Source organism: Haliotis asinina, chromosome 14 (genome assembly GCF_037392515.1).
Source record: "Haliotis asinina isolate JCU_RB_2024 chromosome 14, JCU_Hal_asi_v2, whole genome shotgun sequence".
In the NCBI taxonomy this organism is placed as follows: Eukaryota; Metazoa; Mollusca; class Gastropoda; order Lepetellida; family Haliotidae; genus Haliotis; species Haliotis asinina.
In genome coordinates, this window is record NC_090293.1 from 31,376,048 (window position 1) to 31,399,059 (window position 23,012).

Genomic DNA, 23,012 nt, shown 5'->3' on the forward strand with positions numbered 1-23,012 from the left:
ACCTGAGGAAACGCGTGACCGTGAAGCTGGTTAGATCTAGTGAGGAAGACAAACTCAGGAAATTGATAGCCAGTCCGGCATTCAACCGTAGTAAGATATTCACAGACAACCTGGTTGCCCTACACATGAAGAAAAGCCACATAAAATTCAACCGGCCTGTTTACGTGGGGATGAGCATCCTCGATTTATCCAAACACCTGATGTACGACTTTTACTACAACGAGCTCAAGAAACAGTACGGCGACAGGTGTGAAGTGCTGTACACTGACACGGATTCCCTGCTGATGGAGATTCGAACCGAGGACGTGTACGAGGACATGAAAAAACACCTCGATTTATACGACACCAGCGACTACCCTAAGACCCATACCCTACACAGCACGGTAAATAAAAAGGTCCTAGGTAAGATGAAGGACGAGTGTGCTGGCACGCCCATAGCCGAGTACATAGGTTTGAGACCTAAGATGTACTCCATACTGAAAGCCGACAATAGTGAGATCCGGAAGGCTAAGGGGGTTAAGAAGTATGTGGTGAAACAACACATCAAACACGCCAGATTCAAGGAAGCCCTGTTCAAGACCCGTACCTTTAGACATAAAATGAACACACTTAGAAGTGATGGGCATAAGATATACGGACTGACTATAAACAAGACGTCCCTATCGCCTATGGACACGAAACGTTGGATAGCTATTGATGGAATAAACACATACGCGTATGGACATGAAAAAATTTGAGGCTATTTACTACAGCCCCCGTGGGTACTGGAAAGGAGCTAGCGCAGTAGATAAGCTAGCTAAACTAGCGCGAGTACCCCCGGAGGAAGCCAAAGCGTGGCTTGAAAAACAAGCCCTGTGGCAGATCTATTTGCCGGCACCACGCTACGTGCCTAGAAGGAGGTTCGGTATTAACATACCTAATAGCATTCACCAGGCAGACCTACTGTTCCTACCCCACGACAAGAGGTACAAGTATGCCTTAACCGTAGTGGACGTAGCCAGTCGTTACAAGGAAGCCGAACCCTTGACCACGAAAGATTCGGCCCAGGTAGCCAGAGGATTCGAACGCATATACAAACGCAGTCCGCTGACGTGGCCAACAGAGCTGCAAGTTGACCCCGGACGGGAGTTCATGGGTGCCGTGTCACAACTGCTAGCCAAACACGATACAAAGGTCAGGCGTGGCACGGCCAGAGCCCATCGCAGCCAAGCCATAGTTGAGAGATTTAATAGGACTTTGGCTGAGCGCTTGTTCGGCTATCAGTATGCTAGGGAGATGGTCACCCCTGGAAAACGATCGACTGAATGGGTCACGAGGTTACCCAAAGTGGTGTCGGCAATCAACCATGAAGTCACCCGTCTCACCGGTAAGAAACCGGCAGACGCTATCAAACTAAAATCAATAGTTGCAGAGTCGGCCGCTCCATTGCGTGGGAAGGAGAAACAAATACCAGATAGGGCCCTAGTGAGGTATCTATACCAGCCGGGGGAACACGAGGGCGATAGCCGTAAGCGGGCCACCGATCCTATATGGTCAGTCAAAACTTACAACATAGATAAAGTGGATATGAAAGCCGACGAACCTAACTTGTACTACTTGAGGGATGGGCCGGGTAGGGGATTTGTAAGAGAAGAATTATTGATCGTACCGTACGGCACATTATTACCTCCTACCAAGGCACAGTAATTTTGTAGTAGGGGTAATAGTAGCAAGAGCTAATGGCCCAATCAAAGCCTTATTTACTAAATAAGGCTTTGTAGAGGCATTTCTTGAAAGTGTTTTAGAACCCCTATTACCTATACTACTTCTAATAACATGCCACTCCAACAAGTTATCCATACAATTTGTCCTATCTAATAACAAGGCGCACTCTCGCATATATGACATTTACTTAGTATTTTATATACATTGACAGCAATGTTGTTTACCTTGCATGTAGGAAACACGCACTCACTTACTACACACATGCACACAGGTATATTTACAAAATGTCCATTGATAAATCAGTAAAACAATGACACACAACATAAAGTCTACACAGAACAGTACAACAATGACAGACAAGATAAGAATGAGTCTACACATTGTCGAAAGTAAGGATGTACACAAATATACACGTATAATGTGCAAGTGTTAATTGTATATAAGAACTGTGTGGACGTCCTTTACAGTGACAGTGTTTGGGCTTAGTTTTCTTGCGAAAAAAGAGGCAAAGTGAAATTCCGGCTGAACTGAATGAAACGTGAGGAGGAGTTGATAAATACCGAGAAAAAAACATGCGAAAAATGTACTTCCCAGACGGGGAATCGAATCCCGGCCGTGGCGGTGATAGCGCCAAATCCTAACCACTAGACCACCTGGGACCTTGCAATCTCAGGGATGGAGCAAGGTATTGCTTCAAGTAGGAACATGTTGCCACAACGTGATATTTCCTAGATGACACTTACCCATGCACGCTTCCTTCTGTCTCTCTTTTCTTACTTCCAATATAGTTTCAATCGTAAATGAATTAATTGTAGAGGAAGGCTTGGGTGCAGTTCACCCTTGGAATGAATAATAGCTGTGGCTTCCACATTGCCATGAGACACTCATGTTGCATGTGCCAAATTAAGCAAGGAACCCGCCGAGTCTACTCTTGTCCAGAGCAGAGAAGGCATGGATTTTATTCGGAGGATTTCATTTTGTAGTATGACACGTACAGCAATTGATGCTGAAATATTCTTCAATATTGGTGAGTCTCAAATATGCCTTTTCACTTATTTATGGGACAATCGGAGTGCCGAGATGCTTTTTTGTGTTTATAGCGAAGTGAAGTATGTGAACAGTACACCTTTTCTCCAATGGAACTAGATAGCAAAGTAGTATTTAGGTGTGTTGTTACGTATGTTGTAGAGTGATGGCATTACACACACAATGTAGAGCAATTAAGGCGTTGTGGCTGACTCCAGCCAAATTATTCCCAAATCTTAAAATGGAAAAAAGTTACTTCCCAGACGGGGAATCGAACCCCGGCCGTGGCGGTGAGAGCGCCAAATCCTAACCACTAGACCACCTGGGACACTGATGGTATATCTGGACATAAGATTGACATGTCTCTTCGAAAATCAGGGCAAGGTCACATCCATAAATGGAACAGAACTGCCCCTTTGAAACAACGACAGTGAAGAGTATATGTCTCTTCGCCTTACATTGAAATGAAGAATGATTTAGACTTTTAGTCATCTAATAACATGCCACTCCAACAAGTTATCCATACAATTTGTCCTATCTAATAACAAGGCGCACTCTCGCATATATGACATTTACTTAGTATTTTATATACATTGACAGCAATGTTGTTTACCTTGCATGTAGGAAATACGCACTCACTTACTATACACATGCACATAGGTATATTTACAAAATGTCTATTGATGAATCAGTAAAACAATGACACACAACATAAAGTCTACACAGAACAGTACAACAATGACAGACAAGATAAGAATGAGTCTACACATTGTCGAAAGTAAGGATGTACACAAATATATACTTATGATGTGCAAGTGTTAATTGTATATAAGAACTGTGTGGACGTCCTTTACAGTGACAGTGTTTGGGTTTAGTTTTCTTGCGAAAAAAGAGGCAAAGTGAAATTCCGGCTGAACTGAATGAAACGTGAGGAGGAGTTGATAAATACTGAGAAAAAAATATGCGAAAAATGTACTTCCCAGACGGGGAATCGAATCCCGGCCGTGGCGGTGATAGCGCCAAATCCTAACCACTAGACCACCTGGGACCTTGCAATCTCAGGGATGGAGCAAGGTATTGGTTCAAGTAGGAACATGTTGCCACAACGTGATATTTCCTAGATGACACTTACCCATGCACGCTTCCTTCTGTCTCTCTTTTCTTACTTCCAATATAGTTTCAATCGTAAATGAATTAATTGTAGAGGAAGGCTTGGGTGCAGTTCACCCTTGGAATGAATAATAGCTGTGGCTTCCACATTGCCATGAGACACTCATGTTGCATGTGCCAAATTAAGCAAGGAACCCGCCGAGTCTACTCTTGTCCAGAGCAGAGAAGGCATGGATTTTATTCGGAGGATTTCATTTTGTAGTATGACACGTACAGCAATTGATGCTGAAATATTCTTCAATATTGGTGAGTCTCAAATATGCCTTTTCACTTATTTATGGGACAATCGGAGTGCCGAGATGCTTTTTTGTGTTTATAGCGAAGTGAAGTATGTGAACAGTACACCTTTTCTCCAATGGAACTAGATAGCAAAGTAGTATTTAGGTGTGTTGTTACGTATGTTGTAGAGTGATGGCATTACACACACAATGTAGAGCAATTAAGGCGTTGTGGCTGACTCCAGCCAAATTATTCCCAAATCTTAAAATGGAAAAAAGTTACTTCCCAGACGGGGAATCGAACCCCGGCCGTGGCGGTGAGAGCGCCAAATCCTAACCACTAGACCACCTGGGACACTGATGGTATATCTGGACATAAGATTGACATGTCTCTTCGAAAATCAGGGCAAGGTCACATCCATAAATGGAACAGAACTGCCCCTTTGAAACAACGACAGTGAAGAGTATATGTCTCTTCGCCTTACATTGAAATGAAGAATGATTTAGACTTTTAGTCATCTAATAACATGCCACTCCAACAAGTTATCCATACAATTTGTCCTATCTAATAACAAGGCGCACTCTCGCATATATGACATTTACTTAGTATTTTATATACATTGACAGCAATGTTGTTTACCTTGCATGTAGGAAATACGCACTCACTTACTATACACATGCACATAGGTATATTTACAAAATGTCTATTGATGAATCAGTAAAACAATGACACACAACATAAAGTCTACACAGAACAGTACAACAATGACAGACAAGATAAGAATGAGTCTACACATTGTCGAAAGTAAGGATGTACACAAATATATACTTATGATGTGCAAGTGTTAATTGTATATAAGAACTGTGTGGACGTCCTTTACAGTGACAGTGTTTGGGCTTAGTTTTCTTGCGAAAAAAGAGGCAAAGTGAAATTCCGGCTGAACTGAATGAAACGTGAGGAGGAGTTGATAAATACTGAGAAAAAAATATGCGAAAAATGTACTTCCCAGACGGGGAATCGAATCCCGGCCGTGGCGGTGAGAGCGCCAAATCCTAACCACTAGACCACCTGGGACCTTGCAATCTCAGGGATGGAGCAAGGTATTGGTTCAAGTAGGAACATGTTGCCACAACGTGATATTTCCTAGATGACACTTACCCATGCACGCTTCCTTCTGTCTCTCTTTTCTTGCTTCCAATATAGTTTCAATCGTAAATGAATTAATTGTAGAGGAAGGCTTGGGTGCAGTTCACCCTTGGAATGAATAATAGCTGTGGCTTCCACATTGCCATGAGACACTCATGTTGCATGTGCCAAATTAAGCAAGGAACCCGCCGAGTCTACTCTTGTCCAGAGCAGAGAAGGCATGGATTTTATTCGGAGGATTTCATTTTGTAGTATGACACGTACAGCAATTGATGCTGAAATATTCTTCAATATTGGTGAGTCTCAAATATGCCTTTTCACTTATTTATGGGACAATCGGAGTGCCGAGATGCTTTTTTGTGTTTATAGCGAAGTGAAGTATGTGAACAGTACACCTTTTCTCCAATGGAACTAGATAGCAAAGTAGTATTTAGGTGTGTTGTTACGTATGTTGTAGAGTGATGGCATTACACACACAATGTAGAGCAATTAAGGCGTTGTGGCTGACTCCAGCCAAATTATTCCCAAATCTTAAAATGGAAAAAAGTTACTTCCCAGACGGGGAATCGAACCCCGGCCGTGGCGGTGAGAGCGCCAAATCCTAACCACTAGACCACCTGGGACACTGATGGTATATCTGGACATAAGATTGACATGTCTCTTCGAAAATCAGGGCAAGGTCACATCCATAAATGGAACAGAACTGCCCCTTTGAAACAACGACAGTGAAGAGTATATGTCTCTTCGCCTTACATTGAAATGAAGAATGATTTAGACTTTTAGTCATCTAATAACATGCCACTCCAACAAGTTATCCATACAATTTGTCCTATCTAATAACAAGGCGCACTCTCGCATATATGACATTTACTTAGTATTTTATATACATTGACAGCAATGTTGTTTACCTTGCATGTAGGAAATACGCACTCACTTACTATACACATGCACATAGGTATATTTACAAAATGTCCATTGATGAATCAGTAAAACAATGACACACAACATAAAGTCTACACAGAACAGTACAACAATGACAGACAAGATAAGAATGAGTCTACACATTGTCGAAAGTAAGGATGTACACGTACACAAATATATACTTATGATGTGCAAGTGTTAATTGTATATAAGAACTGTGTGGACGTCCTTTACAGTGACAGTGTTTGGGCTTAGTTTTCTTGCGAAAAAAGAGGCAAAGTGAAATTCCGGCTGAACTGAATGAAACGTGAGGAGGAGTTGATAAATACCGAGAAAAAAATATGCGAAAAATGTACTTCCCAGACGGGGAATCGAATCCCGGCCGTGGCGGTGAGAGCGCCAAATCCTAACCACTAGACCACCTGGGACCTTGCAATCTTAGGGATGGAGCAAGGTATTGGTTCAAGTAGGAACATGTTGCCACAACGTGATATTTCCTAGATGACACTTACCCATGCACGCTTCCTTCTGTCTCTCTTTTCTTACTTCCAATATAGTTTCAATCGTAAATGAATTAATTGTAGAGGAAGGCTTGGGTGCAGTTCACCCTTGGAATGAATAATAGCTGTGGCTTCCACATTGCCATGAGACACTCATGTTGCATGTGCCAAATTAAGCAAGGAACCCGCCGAGTCTACTCTTGTCCAGAGCAGAGAAGGCATGGATTTTATTCGGAGGATTTCATTTTGTAGTATGACACGTACAGCAATTGATGCTGAAATATTCTTCAATATTGGTGAGTCTCAAATATGCCTTTTCACTTATTTATGGGACAATCGGAGTGCCGAGATGCTTTTTTGTGTTTATAGCGAAGTGAAGTATGTGAACAGTACACCTTTTCTCCAATGGAACTAGATAGCAAAGTAGTATTTAGGTGTGTTGTTACGTATGTTGTAGAGTGATGGCATTACACACACAATGTAGAGCAATTAAGGCGTTGTGGCTGACTCCAGCCAAATTATTCCCAAATCTTAAAATGGAAAAAAGTTACTTCCCAGACGGGGAATCGAACCCCGGCCGTGGCGGTGAGAGCGCCAAATCCTAACCACTAGACCACCTGGGACACTGATGGTATATCTGGACATAAGATTGACATGTCTCTTCGAAAATCAGGGCAAGGTCACATCCATAAATGGAACAGAACTGCCCCTTTGAAACAACGACAGTGAAGAGTATATGTCTCTTCGCCTTACATTGAAATGAAGAATGATTTAGACTTTTAGTCATCTAATAACATGCCACTCCAACAAGTTGTCCATACAATTTGTCCTATCTAATAACAAGGCGCACTCTCGCATATATGACATTTACTTAGTATTTTATATACATTGACAGCAATGTTGTTTACCTTGCATGTAGGAAATACGCACTCACTTACTATACACATGCACATAGGTATATTTACAAAATGTCTATTGATGAATCAGTAAAACAATGACACACAACATAAAGTCTACACAGAACAGTACAACAATGACAGACAAGATAAGAATGAGTCTACACATTGTCGAAAGTAAGAATGTACACAAATATATACTTATGATGTGCAAGTGTTAATTGTATATAAGAACTGTGTGGACGTCCTTTACAGTGACAGTGTTTGGGCTTAGTTTTCTTGCGAAAAAAGAGGCAAAGTGAAATTCCGGCTGAACTGAATGAAACGTGAGGAGGAGTTGATAAATACTGAGAAAAAAATATGCGAAAAATGTACTTCCCAGACGGGGAATCGAATCCCGGCCGTGGCGGTGAGAGCGCCAAATCCTAACCACTAGACCACCTGGGACCTTGCAATCTCAGGGATGGAGCAAGGTATTGGTTCAAGTAGGAACATGTTGCCACAACGTGATATTTCCTAGATGACACTTACCCATGCACGCTTCCTTCTGTCTCTCTTTTCTTACTTCCAATATAGTTTCAATCGTAAATGAATTAATTGTAGAGGAAGGCTTGGGTGCAGTTCACCCTTGGAATGAATAATAGCTGTGGCTTCCACATTGCCATGAGACACTCATGTTGCATGTGCCAAATTAAGCAAGGAACCCGCCGAGTCTACTCTTGTCCAGAGCAGAGAAGGCATGGATTTTATTCGGAGGATTTCATTTTGTAGTATGACACGTACAGCAATTGATGCTGAAATATTCTTCAATATTGGTGAGTCTCAAATATGCCTTTTCACTTATTTATGGGACAATCGGAGTGCCGAGATGCTTTTTTGTGTTTATAGCGAAGTGAAGTATGTGAACAGTACACCTTTTCTCCAATGGAACTAGATAGCAAAGTAGTATTTAGGTGTGTTGTTACGTATGTTGTAGAGTGATGGCATTACACACACAATGTAGAGCAATTAAGGCGTTGTGGCTGACTCCAGCCAAATTATTCCCAAATCTTAAAATGGAAAAAAGTTACTTCCCAGACGGGGAATCGAACCCCGGCCGTGGCGGTGAGAGCGCCAAATCCTAACCACTAGACCACCTGGGACACTGATGGTATATCTGGACATAAGATTGACATGTCTCTTCGAAAATCAGGGCAAGGTCACATCCATAAATGGAACAGAACTGCCCCTTTGAAACAACGACAGTGAAGAGTATATGTCTCTTCGCCTTACATTGAAATGAAGAATGATTTAGACTTTTAGTCATCTAATAACATGCCACTCCAACAAGTTATCCATACAATTTGTCCTATCTAATAACAAGGCGCACTCTCGCATATATGACATTTACTTAGTATTTTATATACATTGACAGCAATGTTGTTTACCTTGCATGTAGGAAATACGCACTCACTTACTATACACATGCACATAGGTATATTTACAAAATGTCTATTGATGAATCAGTAAAACAATGACACACAACATAAAGTCTACACAGAACAGTACAACAATGACAGACAAGATAAGAATGAGTCTACACATTGTCGAAAGTAAGGATGTACACAAATATATACTTATGATGTGCAAGTGTTAATTGTATATAAGAACTGTGTGGACGTCCTTTACAGTGACAGTGTTTGGGCTTAGTTTTCTTGCGAAAAAAGAGGCAAAGTGAAATTCCGGCTGAACTGAATGAAACGTGAGGAGGAGTTGATAAATACTGAGAAAAAAATATGCGAAAAATGTACTTCCCAGACGGGGAATCGAATCCCGGCCGTGGCGGTGAGAGCGCCAAATCCTAACCACTAGACCACCTGGGACCTTGCAATCTCAGGGATGGAGCAAGGTATTGGTTCAAGTAGGAACATGTTGCCACAACGTGATATTTCCTAGATGACACTTACCCATGCACGCTTCCTTCTGTCTCTCTTTTCTTACTTCCAATATAGTTTCAATCGTAAATGAATTAATTGTAGAGGAAGGCTTGGGTGCAGTTCACCCTTGGAATGAATAATAGCTGTGGCTTCCACATTGCCATGAGACACTCATGTTGCATGTGCCAAATTAAGCAAGGAACCCGCCGAGTCTACTCTTGTCCAGAGCAGAGAAGGCATGGATTTTATTCGGAGGATTTCATTTTGTAGTATGACACGTACAGCAATTGATGCTGAAATATTCTTCAATATTGGTGAGTCTCAAATATGCCTTTTCACTTATTTATGGGACAATCGGAGTGCCGAGATGCTTTTTTGTGTTTATAGCGAAGTGAAGTATGTGAACAGTACACCTTTTCTCCAATGGAACTAGATAGCAAAGTAGTATTTAGGTGTGTTGTTACGTATGTTGTAGAGTGATGGCATTACACACACAATGTAGAGCAATTAAGGCGTTGTGGCTGACTCCAGCCAAATTATTCCCAAATCTTAAAATGGAAAAAAGTTACTTCCCAGACGGGGAATCGAACCCCGGCCGTGGCGGTGAGAGCGCCAAATCCTAACCACTAGACCACCTGGGACACTGATGGTATATCTGGACATAAGATTGACATGTCTCTTCGAAAATCAGGGCAAGGTCACATCCATAAATGGAACAGAACTGCCCCTTTGAAACAACGACAGTGAAGAGTATATGTCTCTTCGCCTTACATTGAAATGAAGAATGATTTAGACTTTTAGTCATCTAATAACATGCCACTCCAACAAGTTATCCATACAATTTGTCCTATCTAATAACAAGGCGCACTCTCGCATATATGACATTTACTTAGTATTTTATATACATTGACAGCAATGTTGTTTACCTTGCATGTAGGAAATACGCACTCACTTACTATACACATGCACATAGGTATATTTACAAAATGTCCATTGATGAATCAGTAAAACAATGACACACAACATAAAGTCTACACAGAACAGTACAACAATGACAGACAAGATAAGAATGAGTCTACACATTGTCGAAAGTAAGGATGTACACGTACACAAATATATACTTATGATGTGCAAGTGTTAATTGTATATAAGAACTGTGTGGACGTCCTTTACAGTGACAGTGTTTGGGCTTAGTTTTCTTGCGAAAAAAGAGGCAAAGTGAAATTCCGGCTGAACTGAATGAAACGTGAGGAGGAGTTGATAAATACCGAGAAAAAAATATGCGAAAAATGTACTTCCCAGACGGGGAATCGAATCCCGGCCGTGGCGGTGAGAGCGCCAAATCCTAACCACTAGACCACCTGGGACCTTGCAATCTCAGGGATGGAGCAAGGTATTGGTTCAAGTAGGAACATGTTGCCACAACGTGATATTTCCTAGATGACACTTACCCATGCACGCTTTCTTCTGTCTCTCTTTTCTTACTTCCAATATAGTTTCAATCGTAAATGAATTAATTGTAGAGGAAGGCTTGGGTGCAGTTCACCCTTGGAATGAATAATAGCTGTGGCTTCCACATTGCCATGAGACACTCATGTTGCATGTGCCAAATTAAGCAAGGAACCCGCCGAGTCTACTCTTGTCCAGAGCAGAGAAGGCATGGATTTTATTCGGAGGATTTCATTTTGTAGTATGACACGTACAGCAATTGATGCTGAAATATTCTTCAATATTGGTGAGTCTCAAATATGCCTTTTCACTTATTTATGGGACAATCGGAGTGCCGAGATGCTTTTTTGTGTTTATAGCGAAGTGAAGTATGTGAACAGTACACCTTTTCTCCAATGGAACTAGATAGCAAAGTAGTATTTAGGTGTGTTGTTACGTATGTTGTAGAGTGATGGCATTACACACACAATGTAGAGCAATTAAGGCGTTGTGGCTGACTCCAGCCAAATTATTCCCAAATCTTAAAATGGAAAAAAGTTACTTCCCAGACGGGGAATCGAACCCCGGCCGTGGCGGTGAGAGCGCCAAATCCTAACCACTAGACCACCTGGGACACTGATGGTATATCTGGACATAAGATTGACATGTCTCTTCGAAAATCAGGGCAAGGTCACATCCATAAATGGAACAGAACTGCCCCTTTGAAACAACGACAGTGAAGAGTATATGTCTCTTCGCCTTACATTGAAATGAAGAATGATTTAGACTTTTAGTCATCTAATAACATGCCACTCCAACAAGTTATCCATACAATTTGTCCTATCTAATAACAAGGCGCACTCTCGCATATATGACATTTACTTAGTATTTTATATACATTGACAGCAATGTTGTTTACCTTGCATGTAGGAAATACGCACTCACTTACTATACACATGCACATAGGTATATTTACAAAATGTCTATTGATGAATCAGTAAAACAATGACACACAACATAAAGTCTACACAGAACAGTACAACAATGACAGACAAGATAAGAATGAGTCTACACATTGTCGAAAGTAAGGATGTACACAAATATATACTTATGATGTGCAAGTGTTAATTGTATATAAGAACTGTGTTGACGTCCTTTACAGTGACAGTGTTTGGGCTTAGTTTTCTTGCGAAAAAAGAGGCAAAGTGAAATTCCGGCTGAACTGAATGAAACGTGAGGAGGAGTTGATAAATACTGAGAAAAAAATATGCGAAAAATGTACTTCCCAGACGGGGAATCGAATCCCGGCCGTGGCGGTGAGAGCGCCAAATCCTAACCACTAGACCACCTGGGACCTTGCAATCTTAGGGATGGAGCAAGGTATTGGTTCAAGTAGGAACATGTTGCCACAACGTGATATTTCCTAGATGACACTTACCCATGCACTCTTCCTTCTGTCTCTCTTTTCTTACTTCCAATATAGTTTCAATCGTAAATGAATTAATTGTAGAGGAAGGCTTGGGTGCAGTTCACCCTTGGAATGAATAATAGCTGTGGCTTCCACATTGCCATGAGACACTCATGTTGCATGTGCCAAATTAAGCAAGGAACCCGCCGAGTCTACTCTTGTCCAGAGCAGAGAAGGCATGGATTTTATTCGGAGGATTTCATTTTGTAGTATGACACGTACAGCAATTGATGCTGAAATATTCTTCAATATTGGTGAGTCTCAAATATGCCTCTTCACTTATTTATGGGACAATCGGAGTGCCGAGATGCTTTTTTGTGTTTATAGCGAAGTGAAGTATGTGAACAGTACACCTTTTCTCCAATGGAACTAGATAGCAAAGTAGTATTTAGGTGTGTTGTTACGTATGTTGTAGAGTGATGGCATTACACACACAATGTAGAGCAATTAAGGCGTTGTGGCTGACTCCAGCCAAATTATTCCCAAATCTTAAAATGGAAAAAAGTTACTTCCCAGACGGGGAATCGAACCCCGGCCGTGGCGGTGAGAGCGCCAAATCCTAACCACTAGACCACCTGGGACACTGATGGTATATCTGGACATAAGATTGACATGTCTCTTCGAAAATCAGGGCAAGGTCACATCCATAAATGGAACAGAACTGCCCCTTTGAAACAACGACAGTGAAGAGTATATGTCTCTTCGCCTTACATTGAAATGAAGAATGATTTAGACTTTTAGTCATCTAATAACATGCCACTCCAACAAGTTATCCATACAATTTGTCCTATCTAATAACAAGGCGCACTCTCGCATATATGACATTTACTTAGTATTTTATATACATTGACAGCAATGTTGTTTACCTTGCATGTAGGAAATACGCACTCACTTACTATACACATGCACATAGGTATATTTACAAAATGTCCATTGATGAATCAGTAAAACAATGACACACAACATAAAGTCTACACAGAACAGTACAACAATGACAGACAAGATAAGAATGAGTCTACACATTGTCGAAAGTAAGGATGTACACGTACACAAATATATACTTATGATGTGCAAGTGTTAATTGTATATAAGAACTGTGTTGACGTCCTTTACAGTGACAGTGTTTGGGCTTAGTTTTCTTGCGAAAAAAGAGGCAAAGTGAAATTCCGGCTGAACTGAATGAAACGTGAGGAGGAGTTGATAAATACCGAGAAAAAAATATGCGAAAAATGTACTTCCCAGACGGGGAATCGAATCCCGGCCGTGGCGGTGAGAGCGCCAAATCCTAACCACTAGACCACCTGGGACCTTGCAATCTTAGGGATGGAGCAAGGTATTGGTTCAAGTAGGAACATGTTGCCACAACGTGATATTTCCTAGATGACACTTACCCATGCACGCTTCCTTCTGTCTCTCTTTTCTTACTTCCAATATAGTTTCAATCGTAAATGAATTAATTGTAGAGGAAGGCTTGGGTGCAGTTCACCCTTGGAATGAATAATAGCTGTGGCTTCCACATTGCCATGAGACACTCATGTTGCATGTGCCAAATTAAGCAAGGAACCCGCCGAGTCTACTCTTGTCCAGAGCAGAGAAGGCATGGATTTTATTCGGAGGATTTCATTTTGTAGTATGACACGTACAGCAATTGATGCTGAAATATTCTTCAATATTGGTGAGTCTCAAATATGCCTTTTCACTTATTTATGGGACAATCGGAGTGCCGAGATGCTTTTTTGTGTTTATAGCGAAGTGAAGTATGTGAACAGTACACCTTTTCTCCAATGGAACTAGATAGCAAAGTAGTATTTAGGTGTGTTGTTACGTATGTTGTAGAGTGATGGCATTACACACACAATGTAGAGCAATTAAGGCGTTGTGGCTGACTCCAGCCAAATTATTCCCAAATCTTAAAATGGAAAAAAGTTACTTCCCAGACGGGGAATCGAACCCCGGCCGTGGCGGTGAGAGCGCCAAATCCTAACCACTAGACCACCTGGGACACTGATGGTATATCTGGACATAAGATTGACATGTCTCTTCGAAAATCAGGGCAAGGTCACATCCATAAATGGAACAGAACTGCCCCTTTGAAACAACGACAGTGAAGAGTATATGTCTCTTCGCCTTACATTGAAATGAAGAATGATTTAGACTTTTAGTCATCTAATAACATGCCACTCCAACAAGTTATCCATACAATTTGTCCTATCTAATAACAAGGCGCACTCTCGCATATATGACATTTACTTAGTATTTTATATACATTGACAGCAATGTTGTTTACCTTGCATGTAGGAAATACGCACTCACTTACTATACACATGCACATAGGTATATTTACAAAATGTCTATTGATGAATCAGTAAAACAATGACACACAACATAAAGTCTACACAGAACAGTACAACAATGACAGACAAGATAAGAATGAGTCTACACATTGTCGAAAGTAAGGATGTACACAAATATATACTTATGATGTGCAAGTGTTAATTGTATATAAGAACTGTGTGGACGTCCTTTACAGTGACAGTGTTTGGGCTTAGTTTTCTTGCGAAAAAAGAGGCAAAGTGAAATTCCGGCTGAACTGAATGAAACGTGAGGAGGAGTTGATAAATACTGAGAAAAAAATATGCGAAAAATGTACTTCCCAGACGGGGAATCGAATCCCGGCCGTGGCGGTGAGAGCGCCAAATCCTAACCACTAGACCACCTGGGACCTTGCAATCTTAGGGATGGAGCAAGGTATTGGTTCAAGTAGGAACATGTTGCCACAACGTGATATTTCCTAGATGACACTTACCCATGCACTCTTCCTTCTGTCTCTCTTTTCTTACTTCCAATATAGTTTCAATCGTAAATGAATTAATTGTAGAGGAAGGCTTGGGTGCAGTTCACCCTTGGAATGAATAATAGCTGTGGCTTCCACATTGCCATGAGACACTCATGTTGCATGTGCCAAATTAAGCAAGGAACCCGCCGAGTCTACTCTTGTCCAGAGCAGAGAAGGCATGGATTTTATTCGGAGGATTTCATTTTGTAGTATGACACGTACAGCAATTGATGCTGAAATATTCTTCAATATTGGTGAGTCTCAAATATGCCTCTTCACTTATTTATGGGACAATCGGAGTGCCGAGATGCTTTTTTGTGTTTATAGCGAAGTGAAGTATGTGAACAGTACACCTTTTCTCCAATGGAACTAGATAGCAAAGTAGTATTTAGGTGTGTTGTTACGTATGTTGTAGAGTGATGGCATTACACACACAATGTAGAGCAATTAAGGCGTTGTGGCTGACTCCAGCCAAATTATTCCCAAATCTTAAAATGGAAAAAAGTTACTTCCCAGACGGGGAATCGAACCCCGGCCGTGGCGGTGAGAGCGCCAAATCCTAACCACTAGACCACCTGGGACACTGATGGTATATCTGGACATAAGATTGACATGTCTCTTCGAAAATCAGGGCAAGGTCACATCCATAAATGGAACAGAACTGCCCCTTTGAAACAACGACAGTGAAGAGTATATGTCTCTTCGCCTTACATTGAAATGAAGAATGATTTAGACTTTTAGTCATCTAATAACATGCCACTCCAACAAGTTATCCATACAATTTGTCCTATCTAATAACAAGGCGCACTCTCGCATATATGACATTTACTTAGTATTTTATATACATTGACAGCAATGTTGTTTACCTTGCATGTAGGAAATACGCACTCACTTACTATACACATGCACATAGGTATATTTACAAAATGTCCATTGATGAATCAGTAAAACAATGACACACAACATAAAGTCTACACAGAACAGTACAACAATGACAGACAAGATAAGAATGAGTCTACACATTGTCGAAAGTAAGGATGTACACGTACACAAATATATACTTATGATGTGCAAGTGTTAATTGTATATAAGAACTGTGTTGACGTCCTTTACAGTGACAGTGTTTGGGCTTAGTTTTCTTGCGAAAAAAGAGGCAAAGTGAAATTCCGGCTGAACTGAATGAAACGTGAGGAGGAGTTGATAAATACCGAGAAAAAAATATGCGAAAAATGTACTTCCCAGACGGGGAATCGAATCCCGGCCGTGGCGGTGAGAGCGCCAAATCCTAACCACTAGACCACCTGGGACCTTGCAATCTCAGGGATGGAGCAAGGTATTGCTTCAAGTAGGAACATGTTGCCACAACGTGATATTTCCTAGATGACACTTACCCATGCACGCTTCCTTCTGTCTCTCTTTTCTTACTTCCAATATAGTTTCAATCGTAAATGAATTAATTGTAGAGGAAGGCTTGGGTGCAGTTCACCCTTGGAATGAATAATAGCTGTGGCTTCCACATTGCCATGAGACACTCATGTTGCATGTGCCAAATTAAGCAAGGAACCCGCCGAGTCTACTCTTGTCCAGGGCAGAGAAGGCATGGATTTTATTCGGAGGATTTCATTTTGTAGTATGACACGTACAGCAATTGATGCTGAAATATTCTTCAATATTGGTGAGTCTCAAATATGCCTCTTCACTTATTTATGGGACAATCGGAGTGCCGAGATGCTTTTTTGTGTTTATAGCGAAGTGAAGTATGTGAACAGTACACCTTTTCTCCAATGGAACTAGATAGCAAAGTAGTATTTAGGTGTGTTGTTACGTATGTTGTAGAGTGATGGCATTACACACACAATGTAGAGCAATTAAGGCGTTGTGGCTGACTCCAGCCAAATTATTCCCAAATCTTAAAATGGAAAAAAGTTACTTCCCAGACGGGGAATCGAACCCCGGCCGTGGCGGTGAGAGCGCCAAATCCTAACCACTAGACCACCTGGGACACTGATGGTATATCTGGACATAAGATTGACATGTCTCTTCGAAAATCAGGGCAAGGTCACATCCATAAATGGAACAGAACTGCCCCTTTGAAACAACGACAGTGAAGAGTATATGTCTCTTCGCCTTACATTGAAATGAAGAATGATTTAGACTTTTAGTCATCTAATAACATGCCACTCCAACAAGTTATCCATACAATTTGTCCTATCTAATAACAAGGCGCACTCTCGCATATATGACATTTACTTAGTATTTTATATACATTGACAGCAATGTTGTTTACCTTGCATGTAGGAAATACGCACTCACTTACTATACACATGCACATAGGTATATTTACAAAATGTCTATTGATGAATCAGTAAAACAATGACACACAACATAAAGTCTACACAGAACAGTACAACAATGACAGACAAGATAAGAATGAGTCTACACATTGTCGAAAGTAAGGATGTACACAAATATATACTTATGATGTGCAAGTGTTAATTGTATATAAGAACTGTGTTGACGTCCTTTACAGTGACAGTGTTTGGGCTTAGTTTTTTTGCGAAAAAAGAGGCAAAGTGAAATTCCGGCTGAACTGAATGAAACGTGAGGAGGAGTTGATAAATACCGAGAAAAAAATATGCGAAAAATGTACTTCCCAGACGGGGAATCGAATCCCGGCCGTGGCGGTGAGAGCGCCAAATCCTAACCACTAGACCACCTGGGACCTTGCAATCTTAGGGATGGAGCAAGGTATTGGTTCAAGTAGGAACATGTTGCCACAACGTGATATTTCCTAGATGACACTTACCCATGCACGCTTCCTTCTGTCTCTCTTTTCTTACTTCCAATATAGTTTCAATCGTAAATGAATTAATTGTAGAGGAAGGCTTGGGTGCAGTTCACCCTTGGAATGAATAATAGCTGTGGCTTCCACATTGCCATGAGACACTCATGTTGCATGTGCCAAATTAAGCAAGGAACCCGCCGAGTCTACTCTTGTCCAGAGCAGAGAAGGCATGGATTTTATTCGGAGGATTTCATTTTGTAGTATGACACGTACAGCAATTGATGCTGAAATATTCTTCAATATTGGTGAGTCTCAAATATGCCTTTTCACTTATTTATGGGACAATCGGAGTGCCGAGATGCTTTTTTGTGTTTATAGCGAAGTGAAGTATGTGAACAGTACACCTTTTCTCCAATGGAACTAGATAGCAAAGTAGTATTTAGGTGTGTTGTTACGTATGTTGTAGAGTGATGGCATTACACACACAATGTAGAGCAATTAAGGCGTTGTGGCTGACTCCAGCCAAATTATTCCCAAATCTTAAAATGGAAAAAAGTTACTTCCCAGACGGGGAATCGAACCCCGGCCGTGGCGGTGAGAGCGCCAAATCCTAACCACTAGACCACCTGGGACACTGATGGTATATCTGGACATAAGATTGACATGTCTCTTCGAAAATCAGGGCAAGGTCACATCCATAAATGGAACAGAACTGCCCCTTTGAAACAACGACAGTGAAGAGTATATGTCTCTTCGCCTTACATTGAAATGAAGAATGATTTAGACTTTTAGTCATCTAATAACATGCCACTCCAACAAGTTATCCATACAATTTGTCCTATCTAATAACAAGGCGCACTCTCGCATATATGACATTTACTTAGTATTTTATATACATTGACAGCAATGTTGTTTACCTTGCATGTAGGAAATACGCACTCACTTACTATACACATGCACATAGGTATATTTACAAAATGTCCATTGATGAATCAGTAAAACAATGACACACAACATAAAGTCTACACAGAACAGTACAACAATGACAGACAAGATAAGAATGAGTCTACACATTGTCGAAAGTAAGGATGTACACAAATATATACTTATGATGTGCAAGTGTTAATTGTATATAAGAACTGTGTGGACGTCCTTTACAGTGACAGTGTTTGGGCTTAGTTTTCTTGCGAAAAAAGAGGCAAAGTGAAATTCCGGCTGAACTGAATGAAACGTGAGGAGGAGTTGATAAATACCGAGAAAAAAATATGCGAAAAATGTACTTCCCAGACGGGGAATCGAATCCCGGCCGTGGCGGTGAGAGCGCCAAATCCTAACCACTAGACCACCTGGGACCTTGCAATCTTAGGGATGGAGCAAGGTATTGGTTCAAGTAGGAACATGTTGCCACAACGTGATATTTCCTAGATGACACTTACCCATGCACGCTTCCTTCTGTCTCTCTTTTCTTACTTCCAATATAGTTTCAATCGTAAATGAATTAATTGTAGAGGAAGGCTTGGGTGCAGTTCACCCTTGGAATGAATAATAGCTGTGGCTTCCACATTGCCATGAGACACTCATGTTGCATGTGCCAAATTAAGCAAGGAACCCGCCGAGTCTACTCTTGTCCAGAGCAGAGAAGGCATGGATTTTATTCGGAGGATTTCATTTTGTAGTATGACACGTACAGCAATTGATGCTGAAATATTCTTCAATATTGGTGAGTCTCAAATATGCCTTTTCACTTATTTATGGGACAATCGGAGTGCCGAGATGCTTTTTTGTGTTTATAGCGAAGTGAAGTATGTGAACAGTACACCTTTTCTCCAATGGAACTAGATAGCAAAGTAGTATTTAGGTGTGTTGTTACGTATGTTGTAGAGTGATGGCATTACACACACAATGTAGAGCAATTAAGGCGTTGTGGCTGACTCCAGCCAAATTATTCCCAAATCTTAAAATGGAAAAAAGTTACTTCCCAGACGGGGAATCGAACCCCGGCCGTGGCGGTGAGAGCGCCAAATCCTAACCACTAGACCACCTGGGACACTGATGGTATATCTGGACATAAGATTGACATGTCTCTTCGAAAATCAGGGCAAGGTCACATCCATAAATGGAACAGAACTGCCCCTTTGAAACAACGACAGTGAAGAGTATATGTCTCTTCGCCTTACATTGAAATGAAGAATGATTTAGACTTTTAGTCATCTAATAACATGCCACTCCAACAAGTTATCCATACAATTTGTCCTATCTAATAACAAGGCGCACTCTCGCATATATGACATTTACTTAGTATTTTATATACATTGACAGCAATGTTGTTTACCTTGCATGTAGGAAATACGCACTCACTTACTATACACATGCACATAGGTATATTTACAAAATGTCTATTGATGAATCAGTAAAACAATGACACACAACATAAAGTCTACACAGAACAGTACAACAATGACAGACAAGATAAGAATGAGTCTACACATTGTCGAAAGTAAGGATGTACACAAATATATACTTATGATGTGCAAGTGTTAATTGTATATAAGAACTGTGTTGACGTCCTTTACAGTGACAGTGTTTGGGCTTAGTTTTTTTGCGAAAAAAGAGGCAAAGTGAAATTCCGGCTGAACTGAATGAAACGTGAGGAGGAGTTGATAAATACCGAGAAAAAAATATGCGAAAAATGTACTTCCCAGACGGGGAATCGAATCCCGGCCGTGGCGGTGAGAGCGCCAAATCCTAACCACTAGACCACCTGGGACCTTGCAATCTTAGGGATGGAGCAAGGTATTGGTTCAAGTAGGAACATGTTGCCACAACGTGATATTTCCTAGATGACACTTACCCATGCACGCTTCCTTCTGTCTCTCTTTTCTTACTTCCAATATAGTTTCAATCGTAAATGAATTAATTGTAGAGGAAGGCTTGGGTGCAGTTCACCCTTGGAATGAATAATAGCTGTGGCTTCCACATTGCCATGAGACACTCATGTTGCATGTGCCAAATTAAGCAAGGAACCCGCCGAGTCTACTCTTGTCCAGAGCAGAGAAGGCATGGATTTTATTCGGAGGATTTCATTTTGTAGTATGACACGTACAGCAATTGATGCTGAAATATTCTTCAATATTGGTGAGTCTCAAATATGCCTTTTCACTTATTTATGGGACAATCGGAGTGCCGAGATGCTTTTTTGTGTTTATAGCGAAGTGAAGTATGTGAACAGTACACCTTTTCTCCAATGGAACTAGATAGCAAAGTAGTATTTAGGTGTGTTGTTACGTATGTTGTAGAGTGATGGCATTACACACACAATGTAGAGCAATTAAGGCGTTGTGGCTGACTCCAGCCAAATTATTCCCAAATCTTAAAATGGAAAAAAGTTACTTCCCAGACGGGGAATCGAACCCCGGCCGTGGCGGTGAGAGCGCCAAATCCTAACCACTAGACCACCTGGGACACTGATGGTATATCTGGACATAAGATTGACATGTCTCTTCGAAAATCAGGGCAAGGTCACATCCATAAATGGAACAGAACTGCCCCTTTGAAACAACGACAGTGAAGAGTATATGTCTCTTCGCCTTACATTGAAATGAAGAATGATTTAGACTTTTAGTCATCTAATAACATGCCACTCCAACAAGTTATCCATACAATTTGTCCTATCTAATAACAAGGCGCACTCTCGCATATATGACATTTACTTAGTATTTTATATACATTGACAGCAATGTTGTTTACCTTGCATGTAGGAAATACGCACTCACTTACTATACACATGCACATAGGTATATTTACAAAATGTCCATTGATGAATCAGTAAAACAATGACACACAACATAAAGTCTACACAGAACAGTACAACAATGACAGACAAGATAAGAATGAGTCTACACATTGTCGAAAGTAAGGATGTACACAAATATATACTTATGATGTGCAAGTGTTAATTGTATATAAGAACTGTGTGGACGTCCTTTACAGTGACAGTGTTTGGGCTTAGTTTTCTTGCGAAAAAAGAGGCAAAGTGAAATTCCGGCTGAACTGAATGAAACGTGAGGAGGAGTTGATAAATACCGAGAAAAAAATATGCGAAAAATGTACTTCCCAGACGGGGAATCGAATCCCGGCCGTGGCGGTGAGAGCGCCAAATCCTAACCACTAGACCACCTGGGACCTTGCAATCTTAGGGATGGAGCAAGGTATTGGTTCAAGTAGGAACATGTTGCCACAACGTGATATTTCCTAGATGACACTTACCCATGCACGCTTCCTTCTGTCTCTCTTTTCTTACTTCCAATATAGTTTCAATCGTAAATGAATTAATTGTAGAGGAAGGCTTGGGTGCAGTTCACCCTTGGAATGAATAATAGCTGTGGCTTCCACATTGCCATGAGACACTCATGTTGCATGTGCCAAATTAAGCAAGGAACCCGCCGAGTCTACTCTTGTCCAGAGCAGAGAAGGCATGGATTTTATTCGGAGGATTTCATTTTGTAGTATGACACGTACAGCAATTGATGCTGAAATATTCTTCAATATTGGTGAGTCTCAAATATGCCTTTTCACTTATTTATGGGACAATCGGAGTGCCGAGATGCTTTTTTGTGTTTATAGCGAAGTGAAGTATGTGAACAGTACACCTTTTCTCCAATGGAACTAGATAGCAAAGTAGTATTTAGGTGTGTTGTTACGTATGTTGTAGAGTGATGGCATTACACACACAATGTAGAGCAATTAAGGCGTTGTGGCTGACTCCAGCCAAATTATTCCCAAATCTTAAAATGGAAAAAAGTTACTTCCCAGACGGGGAATCGAACCCCGGCCGTGGCGGTGAGAGCGCCAAATCCTAACCACTAGACCACCTGGGACACTGATGGTATATCTGGACATAAGATTGACATGTCTCTTCGAAAATCAGGGCAAGGTCACATCCATAAATGGAACAGAACTGCCCCTTTGAAACAACGACAGTGAAGAGTATATGTCTC

At 40.9% G+C, this 23,012-nt stretch overlaps 30 non-coding genes across 30 annotated transcripts; all 30 read right to left on the reverse strand.

Annotated features, from left to right (window-relative positions):
- Nucleotides 1–2,291: 2,291 nt before the first annotated feature.
- Nucleotides 2,292–2,363, reverse strand: Trnad-auc (transfer RNA aspartic acid (anticodon AUC)). The gene has a single exon. It is a non-coding gene; the product is annotated as a tRNA-Asp (tRNA).
- A 623-nt stretch (nucleotides 2,364–2,986) lies between these two features.
- On the reverse strand, nucleotides 2,987–3,058 carry Trnae-cuc (transfer RNA glutamic acid (anticodon CUC)). The gene has a single exon. It is a non-coding gene; the product is annotated as a tRNA-Glu (tRNA).
- A 648-nt stretch (nucleotides 3,059–3,706) lies between these two features.
- Trnad-auc (transfer RNA aspartic acid (anticodon AUC)) lies at nucleotides 3,707–3,778 on the reverse strand. The gene has a single exon. It is a non-coding gene; the product is annotated as a tRNA-Asp (tRNA).
- Nucleotides 3,779–4,401: 623 nt separating this feature from the next.
- Nucleotides 4,402–4,473, reverse strand: Trnae-cuc (transfer RNA glutamic acid (anticodon CUC)). Its single transcript has one exon. It is a non-coding gene; the product is annotated as a tRNA-Glu (tRNA).
- A 648-nt stretch (nucleotides 4,474–5,121) lies between these two features.
- Nucleotides 5,122–5,193, reverse strand: Trnae-cuc (transfer RNA glutamic acid (anticodon CUC)). Its single transcript has one exon. It is a non-coding gene; the product is annotated as a tRNA-Glu (tRNA).
- Nucleotides 5,194–5,816: 623 nt separating this feature from the next.
- Trnae-cuc (transfer RNA glutamic acid (anticodon CUC)) lies at nucleotides 5,817–5,888 on the reverse strand. Its single transcript has one exon. It is a non-coding gene; the product is annotated as a tRNA-Glu (tRNA).
- Nucleotides 5,889–6,542: 654 nt separating this feature from the next.
- On the reverse strand, nucleotides 6,543–6,614 carry Trnae-cuc (transfer RNA glutamic acid (anticodon CUC)). The gene has a single exon. It is a non-coding gene; the product is annotated as a tRNA-Glu (tRNA).
- Nucleotides 6,615–7,237: 623 nt separating this feature from the next.
- On the reverse strand, nucleotides 7,238–7,309 carry Trnae-cuc (transfer RNA glutamic acid (anticodon CUC)). The gene has a single exon. It is a non-coding gene; the product is annotated as a tRNA-Glu (tRNA).
- A 648-nt stretch (nucleotides 7,310–7,957) lies between these two features.
- Trnae-cuc (transfer RNA glutamic acid (anticodon CUC)) lies at nucleotides 7,958–8,029 on the reverse strand. Its single transcript has one exon. It is a non-coding gene; the product is annotated as a tRNA-Glu (tRNA).
- A 623-nt stretch (nucleotides 8,030–8,652) lies between these two features.
- Nucleotides 8,653–8,724, reverse strand: Trnae-cuc (transfer RNA glutamic acid (anticodon CUC)). Its single transcript has one exon. It is a non-coding gene; the product is annotated as a tRNA-Glu (tRNA).
- A 648-nt stretch (nucleotides 8,725–9,372) lies between these two features.
- Trnae-cuc (transfer RNA glutamic acid (anticodon CUC)) lies at nucleotides 9,373–9,444 on the reverse strand. Its single transcript has one exon. It is a non-coding gene; the product is annotated as a tRNA-Glu (tRNA).
- A 623-nt stretch (nucleotides 9,445–10,067) lies between these two features.
- Trnae-cuc (transfer RNA glutamic acid (anticodon CUC)) lies at nucleotides 10,068–10,139 on the reverse strand. The gene has a single exon. It is a non-coding gene; the product is annotated as a tRNA-Glu (tRNA).
- A 654-nt stretch (nucleotides 10,140–10,793) lies between these two features.
- On the reverse strand, nucleotides 10,794–10,865 carry Trnae-cuc (transfer RNA glutamic acid (anticodon CUC)). Its single transcript has one exon. It is a non-coding gene; the product is annotated as a tRNA-Glu (tRNA).
- A 623-nt stretch (nucleotides 10,866–11,488) lies between these two features.
- On the reverse strand, nucleotides 11,489–11,560 carry Trnae-cuc (transfer RNA glutamic acid (anticodon CUC)). Its single transcript has one exon. It is a non-coding gene; the product is annotated as a tRNA-Glu (tRNA).
- A 648-nt stretch (nucleotides 11,561–12,208) lies between these two features.
- Trnae-cuc (transfer RNA glutamic acid (anticodon CUC)) lies at nucleotides 12,209–12,280 on the reverse strand. The gene has a single exon. It is a non-coding gene; the product is annotated as a tRNA-Glu (tRNA).
- A 623-nt stretch (nucleotides 12,281–12,903) lies between these two features.
- Trnae-cuc (transfer RNA glutamic acid (anticodon CUC)) lies at nucleotides 12,904–12,975 on the reverse strand. Its single transcript has one exon. It is a non-coding gene; the product is annotated as a tRNA-Glu (tRNA).
- A 654-nt stretch (nucleotides 12,976–13,629) lies between these two features.
- Nucleotides 13,630–13,701, reverse strand: Trnae-cuc (transfer RNA glutamic acid (anticodon CUC)). The gene has a single exon. It is a non-coding gene; the product is annotated as a tRNA-Glu (tRNA).
- Nucleotides 13,702–14,324: 623 nt separating this feature from the next.
- On the reverse strand, nucleotides 14,325–14,396 carry Trnae-cuc (transfer RNA glutamic acid (anticodon CUC)). The gene has a single exon. It is a non-coding gene; the product is annotated as a tRNA-Glu (tRNA).
- Nucleotides 14,397–15,044: 648 nt separating this feature from the next.
- On the reverse strand, nucleotides 15,045–15,116 carry Trnae-cuc (transfer RNA glutamic acid (anticodon CUC)). Its single transcript has one exon. It is a non-coding gene; the product is annotated as a tRNA-Glu (tRNA).
- Nucleotides 15,117–15,739: 623 nt separating this feature from the next.
- On the reverse strand, nucleotides 15,740–15,811 carry Trnae-cuc (transfer RNA glutamic acid (anticodon CUC)). The gene has a single exon. It is a non-coding gene; the product is annotated as a tRNA-Glu (tRNA).
- Nucleotides 15,812–16,465: 654 nt separating this feature from the next.
- Nucleotides 16,466–16,537, reverse strand: Trnae-cuc (transfer RNA glutamic acid (anticodon CUC)). The gene has a single exon. It is a non-coding gene; the product is annotated as a tRNA-Glu (tRNA).
- Nucleotides 16,538–17,160: 623 nt separating this feature from the next.
- Nucleotides 17,161–17,232, reverse strand: Trnae-cuc (transfer RNA glutamic acid (anticodon CUC)). The gene has a single exon. It is a non-coding gene; the product is annotated as a tRNA-Glu (tRNA).
- A 648-nt stretch (nucleotides 17,233–17,880) lies between these two features.
- Nucleotides 17,881–17,952, reverse strand: Trnae-cuc (transfer RNA glutamic acid (anticodon CUC)). Its single transcript has one exon. It is a non-coding gene; the product is annotated as a tRNA-Glu (tRNA).
- Nucleotides 17,953–18,575: 623 nt separating this feature from the next.
- Nucleotides 18,576–18,647, reverse strand: Trnae-cuc (transfer RNA glutamic acid (anticodon CUC)). The gene has a single exon. It is a non-coding gene; the product is annotated as a tRNA-Glu (tRNA).
- A 648-nt stretch (nucleotides 18,648–19,295) lies between these two features.
- Trnae-cuc (transfer RNA glutamic acid (anticodon CUC)) lies at nucleotides 19,296–19,367 on the reverse strand. The gene has a single exon. It is a non-coding gene; the product is annotated as a tRNA-Glu (tRNA).
- A 623-nt stretch (nucleotides 19,368–19,990) lies between these two features.
- On the reverse strand, nucleotides 19,991–20,062 carry Trnae-cuc (transfer RNA glutamic acid (anticodon CUC)). The gene has a single exon. It is a non-coding gene; the product is annotated as a tRNA-Glu (tRNA).
- A 648-nt stretch (nucleotides 20,063–20,710) lies between these two features.
- On the reverse strand, nucleotides 20,711–20,782 carry Trnae-cuc (transfer RNA glutamic acid (anticodon CUC)). The gene has a single exon. It is a non-coding gene; the product is annotated as a tRNA-Glu (tRNA).
- A 623-nt stretch (nucleotides 20,783–21,405) lies between these two features.
- Nucleotides 21,406–21,477, reverse strand: Trnae-cuc (transfer RNA glutamic acid (anticodon CUC)). Its single transcript has one exon. It is a non-coding gene; the product is annotated as a tRNA-Glu (tRNA).
- Nucleotides 21,478–22,125: 648 nt separating this feature from the next.
- Trnae-cuc (transfer RNA glutamic acid (anticodon CUC)) lies at nucleotides 22,126–22,197 on the reverse strand. Its single transcript has one exon. It is a non-coding gene; the product is annotated as a tRNA-Glu (tRNA).
- A 623-nt stretch (nucleotides 22,198–22,820) lies between these two features.
- Nucleotides 22,821–22,892, reverse strand: Trnae-cuc (transfer RNA glutamic acid (anticodon CUC)). The gene has a single exon. It is a non-coding gene; the product is annotated as a tRNA-Glu (tRNA).
- Nucleotides 22,893–23,012: the final 120 nt, after the last annotated feature.